We start from the raw sequence: 12,093 nt of genomic DNA on the forward strand, positions 1-12,093 counted from the left end.
CTTCTCCATGATGTTTGCTTGACTTTTGCGTTTGCCTTTAAACTCTGATATTTTTCTTTCCACCACCGATGAGGGACAAATGCCTTTTCATTATATCATACGAGGACTTTTCAAGTTCCCAACTGTTCAAGTTCTCAACTTTTCAAATTCCTCTCTTTCCCTCTATTTCCCATCTTCTGGCTACATACCCAACAAAAACTACTTCCAAAATGTGTTTGGAGATATTATTGGGTTCGTTGTTTGTGCGATCTTTGTTGATTTTACAACAAAAAACATGACGTTCGTAGATATCAAATTTGTGTGGGACTCTACTAGAATAGTCAAATTTCAATTAGGCCTTCTTGAAAACTACTCCTAGCTTACACTATATAAGAGTAATATATCCCTTAGAGAGAGATCTTGAAAATTTCATAAATTCATGAAATATTTACAAAGATATCAAGATGTGGGTAGACTCTTCTTGATAACCAAATACTTTTAAAAAAAAGATCCATAGAAACCTATTTACATGGATATCAAATAATATTCATTTAAGGTGCAAATTATTCGTTAGAAGAATCTTGAGAGGGATATAATTGTACCCAAACTACTAATTAATAAAATATTCTTGCTTCATCATATTTATTTTGTGGTCGGAGTTTATTTTCCATAAATAAGATTTAGTACAAACAAAATTTGTCTCCTTGAACCTAACAAATATTTATTATTTCTTTTGGGATTTGATTAGCCTCGACCAGAGTTGATTAATTGGTAAAATTCGTTAGAAATTGAAGAAGAAAAATGAATATTCGTTGATTAAATCATTCATTCCGTAGTCTGATAGATCTTTTGTAGAAATTAATTAATCAGAGGAGCATAAAGATAGATCAAGTGCCTTTGGGGTCATCTCTTACCTTCTATGTAGTATTTATCTCCCCAATGCTTGGAGATGCACATACAAGAAGAGGCCTTATGTTTAAAAATGGATTAAGTATCTTTTTCAAAGCTAGAATCAACAAAGATCGCACCAATAAAGTACCTAACAACATCCCCAACCACATTTGGGAGAGTAGTTTCACTCTCCCATCCAAACGTAGACACAATATCCAATTTCTAAAAATTCTCAACTGTATAACATATCTGCCTTTGCAGATCTGGCGAGGCATGAAGAATGTGCTCATGTAGTCTAGCCTTAGTTGCAGATTGAGTATATCATTCATTATTTACAAAAGTAGACCACAAATACGTAATTAGTCTTGTAATCAGCCTCGAATATTTGAAATAGAGATATGTTGTAACAACATAATCTAGCATTACATCTCCATGAAATTTCAAGTGCTAATAGCATCGTGGAATGTCATGTAGTACTTAAGATCCGTGAGTTAGCGTTTGAACAAGCAGCGAAGGGTCGTGAAACTTGTAGTGTTGCAGTGATTTATAAGTACCTTACGTTGACTAGCCTCTTAGCATTCACTATGAAGTGCCTTAAGATAGGTGCATCAATAATATCAGTGTCCATCCCTATCCATTTCATAAATGATAAAGCTGCTACGTTGCCCGTCCGAGCTAAGGTAGGCACCTGTTAGTGCCTCAACCACATCAACTACTCTCTTGTTTCTAATCTCCAATACTTTACCCTACAACTCATTTCTACTGAAGGCGTCAACAAATTTTTGTCAAGTTGTAAACTTGAGGATTATCACTAGCAATTGTCCATACTATAAGATAGAATGGTTCATTACGAATAAATCTCAGAATTTTATGGGCACATCCAAGCTTGAACGATGCAACATTAGAAATGATTTTATTTTTCTTAATGTTCAGAAGAACCTCATGATAATTTTCATAAGTCTTAAACGAATGTATACTAATAGCATATATGAAAAAAGAGTCGCAAAGCTTTTCAAGTGATTCGAAATAAAAATTATAGAGACATTTCTTTGTTGTCATTACTTCGAAAATCTTAGCGGTTGGGATAAAAAGTTTTACTTTGTGGTGATTCAAAAGAATTCTTTTAAAGTTTATTCGGCATGGATGCTCTCCCTATAACGTCTAAAGGTTCTAGCACGGTAGATAGTTATCGTTGACTTCAAGAATCTTATGAATTCTAGGTTTACACAAATGGTAGTGAATCCCCAAACTCCGCCGAACAAATTCACTGCGATATGTATATACCTTAGAATTCATAAGATTCTCGAGGTCAAGAATATTTTGACAATAACTATCTGCCGTGCTAGAACCTCTAGGCTTTATTGGGGAAGCATTTACTGAATAAACTTTAAAAGAATACTTTTACGATCATTGCAAATTAAAACTTTGTATCCCAACTGGTAAGATTTTGGAAGGAATGACAACACAGAAATGCCTCTAGAAGTTTCATTCGGAATCACTTGGGAATCTTGGAGACTCTTTTATCAAATGTGATGTTAGTATACAACTATTTAAGAATTATGAAAATCAGCACGAGGGTTTACTTAGAATTAAGAAAATAAATTCATTTCCAAGGTTACACTTTGCAACTTTGGATACGCTCGTAAAATATGAAATTTATGAATAATGAACCATTTGATCTTCAAATGTGAATCATTCCTGATGATAAATCTCAAGTTCTTCGACTAAGAGTTCCCTTTGCCTTCAATAAAAAGGTAGAGTGGGATTAGGCAAACGATTTGAAATAGTAAGAAGTATTTAATGTGGTTGAGGAAGTAATAGGTGCCTACCTCAGCTCGTGTGGGGAAGTAGGGACTTTACCATTTATGAATTTGATTAGGTTGCACATTGATTTTGTTGATTTTGAGAAGCTAGTTAATGTCTGATACTTGGAAACCTTTCTACTTAGAAGTTCCATGCTCCTTCATGGCTTGTTGAAACTCTTACTCACGGATCATATTCCACAATGATATTAACGCTAGGAATTATAGGGGATGCAGTGCTAGATTATGTTGGTGGAACACATATCTATTTCAAATATTCGAACTGACTCCATGAATAATTAATGATTTGAGGTAAGCTTGTGTAAACAATGAATAATATGCTCAATCTGCACTTAAGGCTTGCATGCACAAGACCTTCTTCATGCCTCGCGAAATCTGCAATGACAGATATGTTGTACTATTGAGGATTTTCGAGAAATTTGATCATGTGTCTACATTCGGATGGGAATCTGAAACGTGCTTGGAGATGTTTTTGGGTCCTCTGTTGGTGCGATCCCTTAAGACCTCTCCTGGAACCGTTGATTACACCTCAAACAATAAACTCCAACGAATAAGAGAGTTAAGTGAACTATGTGCACAGAAAGGTTATTTAAAAAAGAAATTAGTTTCTTCATGAAACAGAGACTTGACATTTGTAGACATCAAAATTGTGTGGGACTCTACAAGATGAGTCCAACTTCATTTAGAATTCTTGAAGACTAATCCTAATCCTTGAAGACTAATCCTAACTCACACTATATAAACGGTACTATATCCCTTAGAGAGGGATCTCGAAAATTTCATAAATTCATGTAACATTTACAAATAGATCAAGATGTGGGCGGACTCTTTGTGACCACAAATAGTTCATGAAAGTCCACATATCCTGTTTACATAAGATCAAATAAAATCCATTTTAGGTGCAAATTATCCTACATAAGAATAAAAAAATTCACAAATTGTACTCAAACTATTAATTAGTAACATATTCTTCCTTCTTCAGATTTATTTCTTAGTTGGAGTTTATTTTCAATACATAAAATTTGAATCAAAGAAATTGTATCCTAGAACCCTAACTAAAATTTATAATTTATTTGGGGTATTATTAGTTAGATCCGAGTTGAAGAATTGGTGAGAATCCATTCGACATTGTTGAAAGAACTAAATGTTCATTGATCAAATCCTTCACTGAATAGTCAAATAGATCGTTTGACGAAATTAATTATCAAGAGAGTGTAAAGATAGATCAAGTGTCTATAGGGTCATCTCATACCTTCTAAGCAGTATTTATCGCCAAATAGATAGATATACACACACAAGATTTACTGAAGTTTAACTTTAAATTGTTTCTTGTGAGTTGTCATGAGATGTTACAAAATGTGGAGTTGGTGGAGTCCGACAGAGTGGATTACACTACTTTTCACATGTGGGGGCTATCTAGGAAGTGGTGGCAGTCTGATGTCGATACTAGAATAACATGTTCATTCCCTGTAACTTCAGTTTGAGAACATGACTTAAGATGGTATTTCAGATCGATTTTTGGAAAGATTTCATGCCTTGTGTCATCATGGTTTGGTGATATTACCTGATGAGAATAAGAGTTTTTCAATTCATGAGAAGTTTGACTTATTATATCCGTTGAAGAAGCTTATCAAACAACCTTGTCTGAAGCTTCTTTTCATAGAGCAGTCAAAGGGGGTAATGGAGCTTATGCGCCGCATGGAATTCAGGGATTTTGCAGACAAGAAGTCTTGCCGTTGTTGTTATTTTAGTAGTACCTCATCTGGAAGAGGATCCTTAAGGAAGGATATTCATCCTCGGTTAACTATGCATGTTCAAGCAGTTATGTAAGTGTCTGAGGGATGTAATGTTGGAAAAAGTTTCTACAACTTTGGTCAAGACTTATCAGGGTTGCTATTAAAGGTTTCAGGTTACGGTAACCATTCAATGTATTTGGATTTTTGTTAGTACATGGTGGTTCCTAGTCCTACAATGAGTGTTGTGAGTTAGGAAAAATCAATAGATATTCCTCCAGACATGGAGCAGGAGGCCGACATCAATAATGTTTCAATAATGTTTTGTAACCTTGTTGATTCATTTCTATTTTTACAAAATAAATTTTGGAATGTTTTTTCTTTAAAACTAAGTAAAATATTCAAATTCACCTTGGAAAAAATGAACAATTTCTTAGAAAAACACTATTACTATAAAAAGAAATGTTATTTAAAGAAAGTGAATATAATTTATATACTATGACTTTTATGAGAAAATAACAATGAAAAAGAAAATGCATATTTCTTTTTACATCATTCGCCTTTAATGGTCTTGATTCGTTCAATTCATATTTGATCAAATTAATTTTTTTTATGAATCTAAAAACTACTCATTAGTGCAAGGTATGTCTATTTGAAGAAGAAAAAAATTGGATCATAATTTACCAAGTAATTTAGATCCTCTAAAATAACACTCAAAACATTTCTTTAAAATGGAGATAGTTGAAGAAGATATGGTGTTGGCATGTTCAGCGCGACGTCATGGATTAGAAAATCAGAAATGATGGCTGCAAAATTCTCACATTCCATTACCAATAGACTTCGATGTATTCTAAAATTTTCGTAAGTAGAATGTTAGGTTTAAGTATGAAAATTTAAAAGGATGTTGTAAGTGTCTAGATCAGTCAAATTTTACAGATGAAGAAGATGATGAGAGTGCATTCATAAAATTCTGACATATAAACTTACAAACACTTATAGAGATTATTGGACAAACTTAAGTATACTCCATCTTTTCATAAATCTCTCTTTATTTCTTTTCAAATATTTTTTACTTATGATGTTTGAAGAATTATGAGTTCTCACTAATGTTTTGTTTGATCCACATTCATGATGGTTTTTACAGAATCAAAATTATCTACGAGATAAAAAATATATTCAAAGATGTATTTTTGAGTTAATACTATAGTTGAGTTCATTCTAACTATGTTAATTAAGTCTAATGCAAAGATATAACAACAATACGTTTCAAAAGAGAATACATATCCTTTCCAATAAACAAACAAGAGGTTTCTGTAAAAGTGAAGTAATGGTCTTTAATGCCATTAATCTTGACAATATATTTCTTAAAATGAAAAAGAAAAATTAACTCTTCTATTTGAAACTCCTCCTCTTGAAATATCAATATAAGAATGAAAATTTGTAAGCATAAAAAATATAACATCCACCACAAAGAAAAAGAGAAAAAAATTCCCTCCTTAGCCACGAGTGCACGTGTTTGAGAGAAACTGTGGCACCTTGAGAGCGACCGGCTATAACGATTTGCATCGGAGTGAAGCCGAAATCTCTTTCAAAGCAGTGGTTTGCCACGACACAGTATTTGTGATAAGTTCTTTATTACTTTATAATTCCAATCTAATATCAATATTGTAGTATTTTTCCTAACAATTTGAAAGAGGTTTTCCTAACATATAATATTGATAAATGGCTATTTCTTTGAATAAAACTTTTAATGATTGTCAAAACATGAGCCTTTGGATGGAAATATTTTTAAACGATGGTCACAAAAACTTCTAATATTCTTTGAACAATTAGAAGTTGATTATGTTTTATTTAAAGAACTTTCTATGAATAGTTCTAACACTAATACTAATTCTTGGTATGTTATAACTGTTGACGATGTTGTTAAAAAGAAGTTTGAAAAGGATAACAAAATTTTTTAGGGACATTTGCTAAATTATATGTCTAATCCTTTGTTTTGTTTATTTTTAAACTATAAATATGCCAAAGAAATATGGGATACTTTGGAAAAGAAATATGGTGCTGATGATGACGGAAAGAAAAAATATGTTGTCTGTCAGTGGATTAAATTCCAAATGGTTGATAATAAGCCAATAATGAAACAAGTTCACGAATATGAGAACTTAACTGGTGATGTTCTCAACGAGGACATGAAGATATGTGAGATATTTCAGGCTAATATTCTTCTACAAAAAATTCCACCATCTTGGGTGATTATAAAAATCAGTTAAACATAAGAAAAATTATTTAACCCTTCGAGAACCTATAAGTGACATGAGGACCGAAGAGGCGAACTGTCTCAAAGATAAGATGGAAGAACTTTATCTTAATTCGCCTAAAGCTAATCTTGTTTAATTTTCTGGTTCTGTTGTGAAAAAGACAGGTTAAAAGGCAAACAGAAGAAAGTCTCGCAAAAGGAACTTATGAAGAAGAAAAATCAATTCAATAAGCCGGAGAGTCAAATTAAAAAATTTAAGGGATCTTTTAATGTTTGTGGAAAATTTTGTCACAAAGGTGTAAGGTGTTATCAATGAAAAGGGCAAAAATCAAAGAAGGAAGGACAAAGTGATGTCCAAGCCAATCATTCTGAAGGTAATGAAGTGATTGTTGTTGCAGTCGTCGAGGAAAATATGGTGGCAAATAAAATTTACCGGGTGCTAGACACAGGCGCTTCAAGGCATTTCTGTGCCAATAAAGAGTTATTACATGACTTTGAGGAGTCTACTGATAGATAGTTTGTATATATGGGTAACTCCACTACTGCTGTAGTAATGGGTAAAGGAAAAGTTTTCCTTGAATTATCTTCTGGAAAGACATTATCCTTGAACAATGTTTTGTATGTTCCCTATCTCCGTAGAAACATAGTTTCCTGAGCACTTCCCAAAAAGTAGGCCTTCAACTTGTGTTTGAAGCTGATAAAATTATTCTGTCTCGTGGAGGAGACTTTGTTGGGAAGGGATATCTTAGTGGAGGATTATTTGTATTAAACATTCTTCAAAAGATTGTCAATAATGCAAGCATTTCAAATTCTTCTTATATTGTTGAGTCTATAATTTGTGGCATGGTAGACTAGGTCATGTTAATAATGCTTCTATTAAAATGCTCAGAAAAATGGAATTAATTCCTACGATAAAATTAAATGATTTTTCTAAATGTGATGTGTGCGTAGAAGCAAAGCATGCCAAGAAACCTTCCAAATCTATTATTAGTAGAAAGAATGAATTACTTGAACTAATACATTCAGGTTTAGAAGATCTCAAGAACACTGTTAGCAAAGGTGGAAAAAGTAATACATTACTTTTGTTGATGACTTTTATAGATACACTAAGGTTTATCTTCGTAAGTCCAAAGATGAAGCCGAAAGCATGTTTTGAAATTCAAAGCAGAAGTGGAAAATCTAGAAGCTTAGATCTGATAGGGGTGGTGAATATAGTACTAAAACTCTAGAAGATTTTTTTGAGAAAAATGGTATTATCCTTGTAGTTAGTGCTCCATATATTCCCCAAAAAAATGGTTTAGCCGAACAAAAAAATAGAACCCTTAAAGAAATGACGAACTCTATGTTTTTAAGCTCTGGTCTATCTAACAATTTGTGGGGAGAAGCAGTCTTGTTTGCATGTTATATTCTTAATAGAGTCCCGCATAAGAAGTAAGACAAGACCTCATATGAGTTGTAGAAAGAGTTTGCTCCTAACTTGAAATTTCTGAAAGTTTGTGGGTGTGTGGCTAAGGTTGGTCTACCTGAGTTTAAACGAGTAAATGTTGGCTCTAAGACTTCTGATACTATCCTTATTGGTTATGCTCAAAATAGTGTTGCATATAGATTAATGTCTCTAAATGATCATTCTATTCGTCAATCTAGACATGTGGATTTTTTGAGTATATTTTTCGTTTGAAAAACAATGTGCCGAGTGGTGCGTAAAAAAATGCTTCTATGTCTATGTCTATTAATTCGCATGTTGTACCTTCTTCTAGAGTTATTTCTAATGAGCATGAAAATGAACTTATAAGGAGTAAGAATCGCAGAATTGAGACATGTTTTGGTCCTGATTTTATCACTACTTTCTTAACTGAAAATTTTGATAGTAATATTTTAAATAACGAATTAGTGTATATTTATTTAATAGAAGAAGACTCTAAGACTTATGATGAAGCAATGATATCAATAGATGTTATACTTTGGAAAGAGCCTATTAAAAGAGAATTAGACTCCACAGTTCCTAATCACACTTGAGGCTTGTATGATTACTGAAGGTTGTAAGACCATAAGTAGCAAGTGGATATTTAAGAAGAAATTGAGACCTGATTGTACAATTGATAAATATAAGGCTAGACTTGTGATTAGGGGTTTTAACCAAAAGAAAGTTGTTTTTGTGGCAGGGAAGATGCAATAGCCAAGAACAAGCGGAACTGGGCATTCCGCCACTTACTGTAAGGAAAGGAATTCGGGGAAATAAAAGAGTAATTTTGTATATAAAGTATGCAAACTAAAATAGCGACCATTATAACTCTTATTTTTTTGGCCGCTATTCACGACTTAGTGGTACATCAAATAAATGTCAAAACAGCATTTCAAAATGGTGATTTAACGGAATAGATCAACATGACTCAACCTTAAGGTTTTGTGGTTCCAGGACAAGAGGATAAAGTATGCAAACTAAGAAAGTCCTTGTATGGACTAAAACAAGCACTTAATCAATGGTATGAAAAATTTAATATCACATTAGTGGACAATGACTTTGTTGTAAATTCATCTGATACAAGTGTTTATTCTAAGATGATAGGTTCAGATTGTGTCATTATATGTTTATATGTAGATGACATGTTAATCTTCTGTCCTAATGTGAATGTTATAAATGAGACTAAGAATTTTTTGTCTTCTAAATTTTAAATGAAAGACCTTGGTGAAGCAATGTAATTTTGGGAGTTATAATCAAAAGAACTCCTAATGGTTTCTCTTTGTGTCAGTCTCATTACAATGAAAAGATGTTTAAAAAGTTTTATTGTTTTAATGTAGTTCCATTGAGAACTCTTCTGATCCTAGCATACACTTGATGAAGAATAATGAATCTAGTTTTTGTCAAACTAAATACGCTAAAATAATTCGGGGTGTAATGTTTCTCATGAACTATAGGGAGCCTGATATAGCTTATGTTGTTAGTAAATTGAGTAGATATACTCATAATTCTATTAGTGAACACTGTAATGCTCTGCATCGGTTGCTAAGGTATTTGATAGGTGCTATGAATTGGTGTTTGCATTTTAACAAATTTTGCTGCTATTTAAGAAGGTTTTTGTGATGCAAACTGGGTAACTGACAATGATGAACTTAGCTCCACCAGTGGCTATGTGTTTACTTTTGGTGCAGGCGCTATTTCGTGGAAGTCTTCTAAACAGACTTGTATAGCACATTCTACCATGGAATCAGAATTCATTGCTCTCGAGTTGGCAGGGCAAGAAACTGAATGACTGAAAATCTTTTGGCAGATACGCCTTTGTGGGGAAGACAAGCTTCACCAGTTTCTCTTCACTGTGACTCACAAGCAGTAATTGGAATTGCCAAATATAGTGTGTAAAATGGAAAAAAGAGACATATTCGCATCAGACATAGTGCATTTAAACAGTTGTTCAAACTGGGTGTTATTCTTGAAACTAAAATAATCGTTGAAACGTCGAGGGGGATGGGGCTAAAGACCATTGATTGAGGTAATGTGGTGGACCACTTAGGCCTCAATATACACCACATTTCTATCCCTAATGCGTGAGGCAGTGTTTTATATGGTTGAGCTTATTTTTCTCTTAATGATTCTATAGCCGAAAGGTGATCTATTTGAGATAGACTTGATGGAGTCACCTACGTGAGTGTAAAGGTATGGTCTCCCATTATGAAAGACTTGGGTCGTCTTTCTAGAGCAGTCATAAGACCTAAGGTGTGTGTGCATGACCATAAAAGCACTTTGTTTGTATCGCGGAAGTTGCTTAAAAATTAAGGATATAGTATGTGTTATTGAGATCTCAATTTATATTCATTCAGTTAAAGAGTACTTCACTTTGTGGATATTGAGTTGTTGTCCCGTTTTCACTATTTGTTAATTCAAATTGAAAGATATTGACACTTAAGTACAAGTTCCTTCCTGTTGACCAAAAGTCACTTCTTACTCTTTATTTTTGCATTGGTGGGGGATTGTTAAGTTAATACTATAGTTGATTTAATTCAAACTATGTTAATTAAGTCTAATACAAAGAAATAACAACAATACGTTTCAAAGGAGATAACATACCCGTTCCAATAAAAAAACAAGAGGTTTCTATAAAAGTTAAATAATGGCCTTTAATGCCATTAATCTAGACAGTCCATTTCTTAAAATGAAAAAGAAAAATTAACACTTCTATTTGAAACTCCTCCTCTTGAAATATCTATATAAGAATGACAATTTGTGAGCATAAAAAATACAACATCAACCATAGAGAAAAAGAAAAAAGAATTTCCCTCCTTTCATCATATTCTTTGAATATTTTTTGGCATTTGGTTTTGCGCAACCTCCAAACTCTTAGCCATGAGTGCACGTGTTTGAGAGTAACAATGAAACCTTGGGGAGCGACCGGGTATAACGATTTCCATCGGAGTCAAGCCAAAATCGCTTTCAAGGCAATGGCTTGCCACGACAAAGTATTTGTGATATGTTCTTTACTACGTTATAATTCCAATCTAATATCAATATTGTAGTATTTTTCGCAACAGTATTATCTTTTCTAAACCTTAAGTGTTGGACGACAAATAAAGTATCACAAACGGGTACAATCTTCACAAAATTTTATTTTATTTCCAAATAAAATGTTTTTGATTCCATTTTATCATTACAAAAAAATAATCCCACTATCACTAAACATGAAAACTCAATTGTTAAAATATATAGGGAAAAATTGTCAAATAACACTATTAGCTATATACTTTTTAATAATGAATTTCCTAGCTAATTCATGTTTTTATTTTAAATATCACTAATTTATTATTCGATTTGATAATCGGCTCCAAATTATTCTTCATCAGTTGTTTCAACTTTCACTGTCCAAATCTATGTTGCATATTTATTTTCTTGGTACACTAAAATAAATATCAAAAGGAAAAAATAAATTCTGACAAGTCAAATTGCGTAAATATTCCAAGAGAAAAAACATCATATTATTGTTGGTGTCTTTCCAAACTACAAATTCTTCTTTATTTTAAAAAATAAAATAAAATAAAATTAGGGTCAGAGAAAGTGAAAATGTAAGAGGGGATTACACATTAGAAGTCGATCCCTCACCAATAAATTGAACCTTCTGCTAGTCAATCAACATAACTACTAAGATTCTTCAACTAGCAATTCTTTGTATGTAATGATCATTATTTCTCAATTACTCTGTAAGATTATTTACAATCTATCTTCAAATGCATAATTTATTCTTCATTTCTATCGAGTGTTTATAATTAACATTAATAGCAATATTGTCACGACCCAAAACCGGGCCGCGACTGGCACCCACACTTACCCTCCTATGTGAGCGAACCAACCGATCTAAACCTTAACATTTCAATTTAATATCAACAGAAAGTAATGCGGAAGACTTAAACTCATTAATAAAAA

The 12,093-nt window shown here is 32.8% G+C and overlaps 1 pseudogene; it reads right to left on the reverse strand.

The window, feature by feature from the left end:
- Positions 1–966: 966 nt before the first annotated feature.
- The window catches only part of LOC107017504, a 29,870-nt pseudogene continuing 18,743 nt past the window's right edge, over positions 967–12,093 (reverse strand).

The sequence above is a fragment of the Solanum pennellii genome, chromosome 1 (genome assembly GCF_001406875.1).
Source record: "Solanum pennellii chromosome 1, SPENNV200".
Lineage (NCBI taxonomy): Eukaryota > Viridiplantae > Streptophyta > Magnoliopsida > Solanales > Solanaceae > Solanum > Solanum pennellii.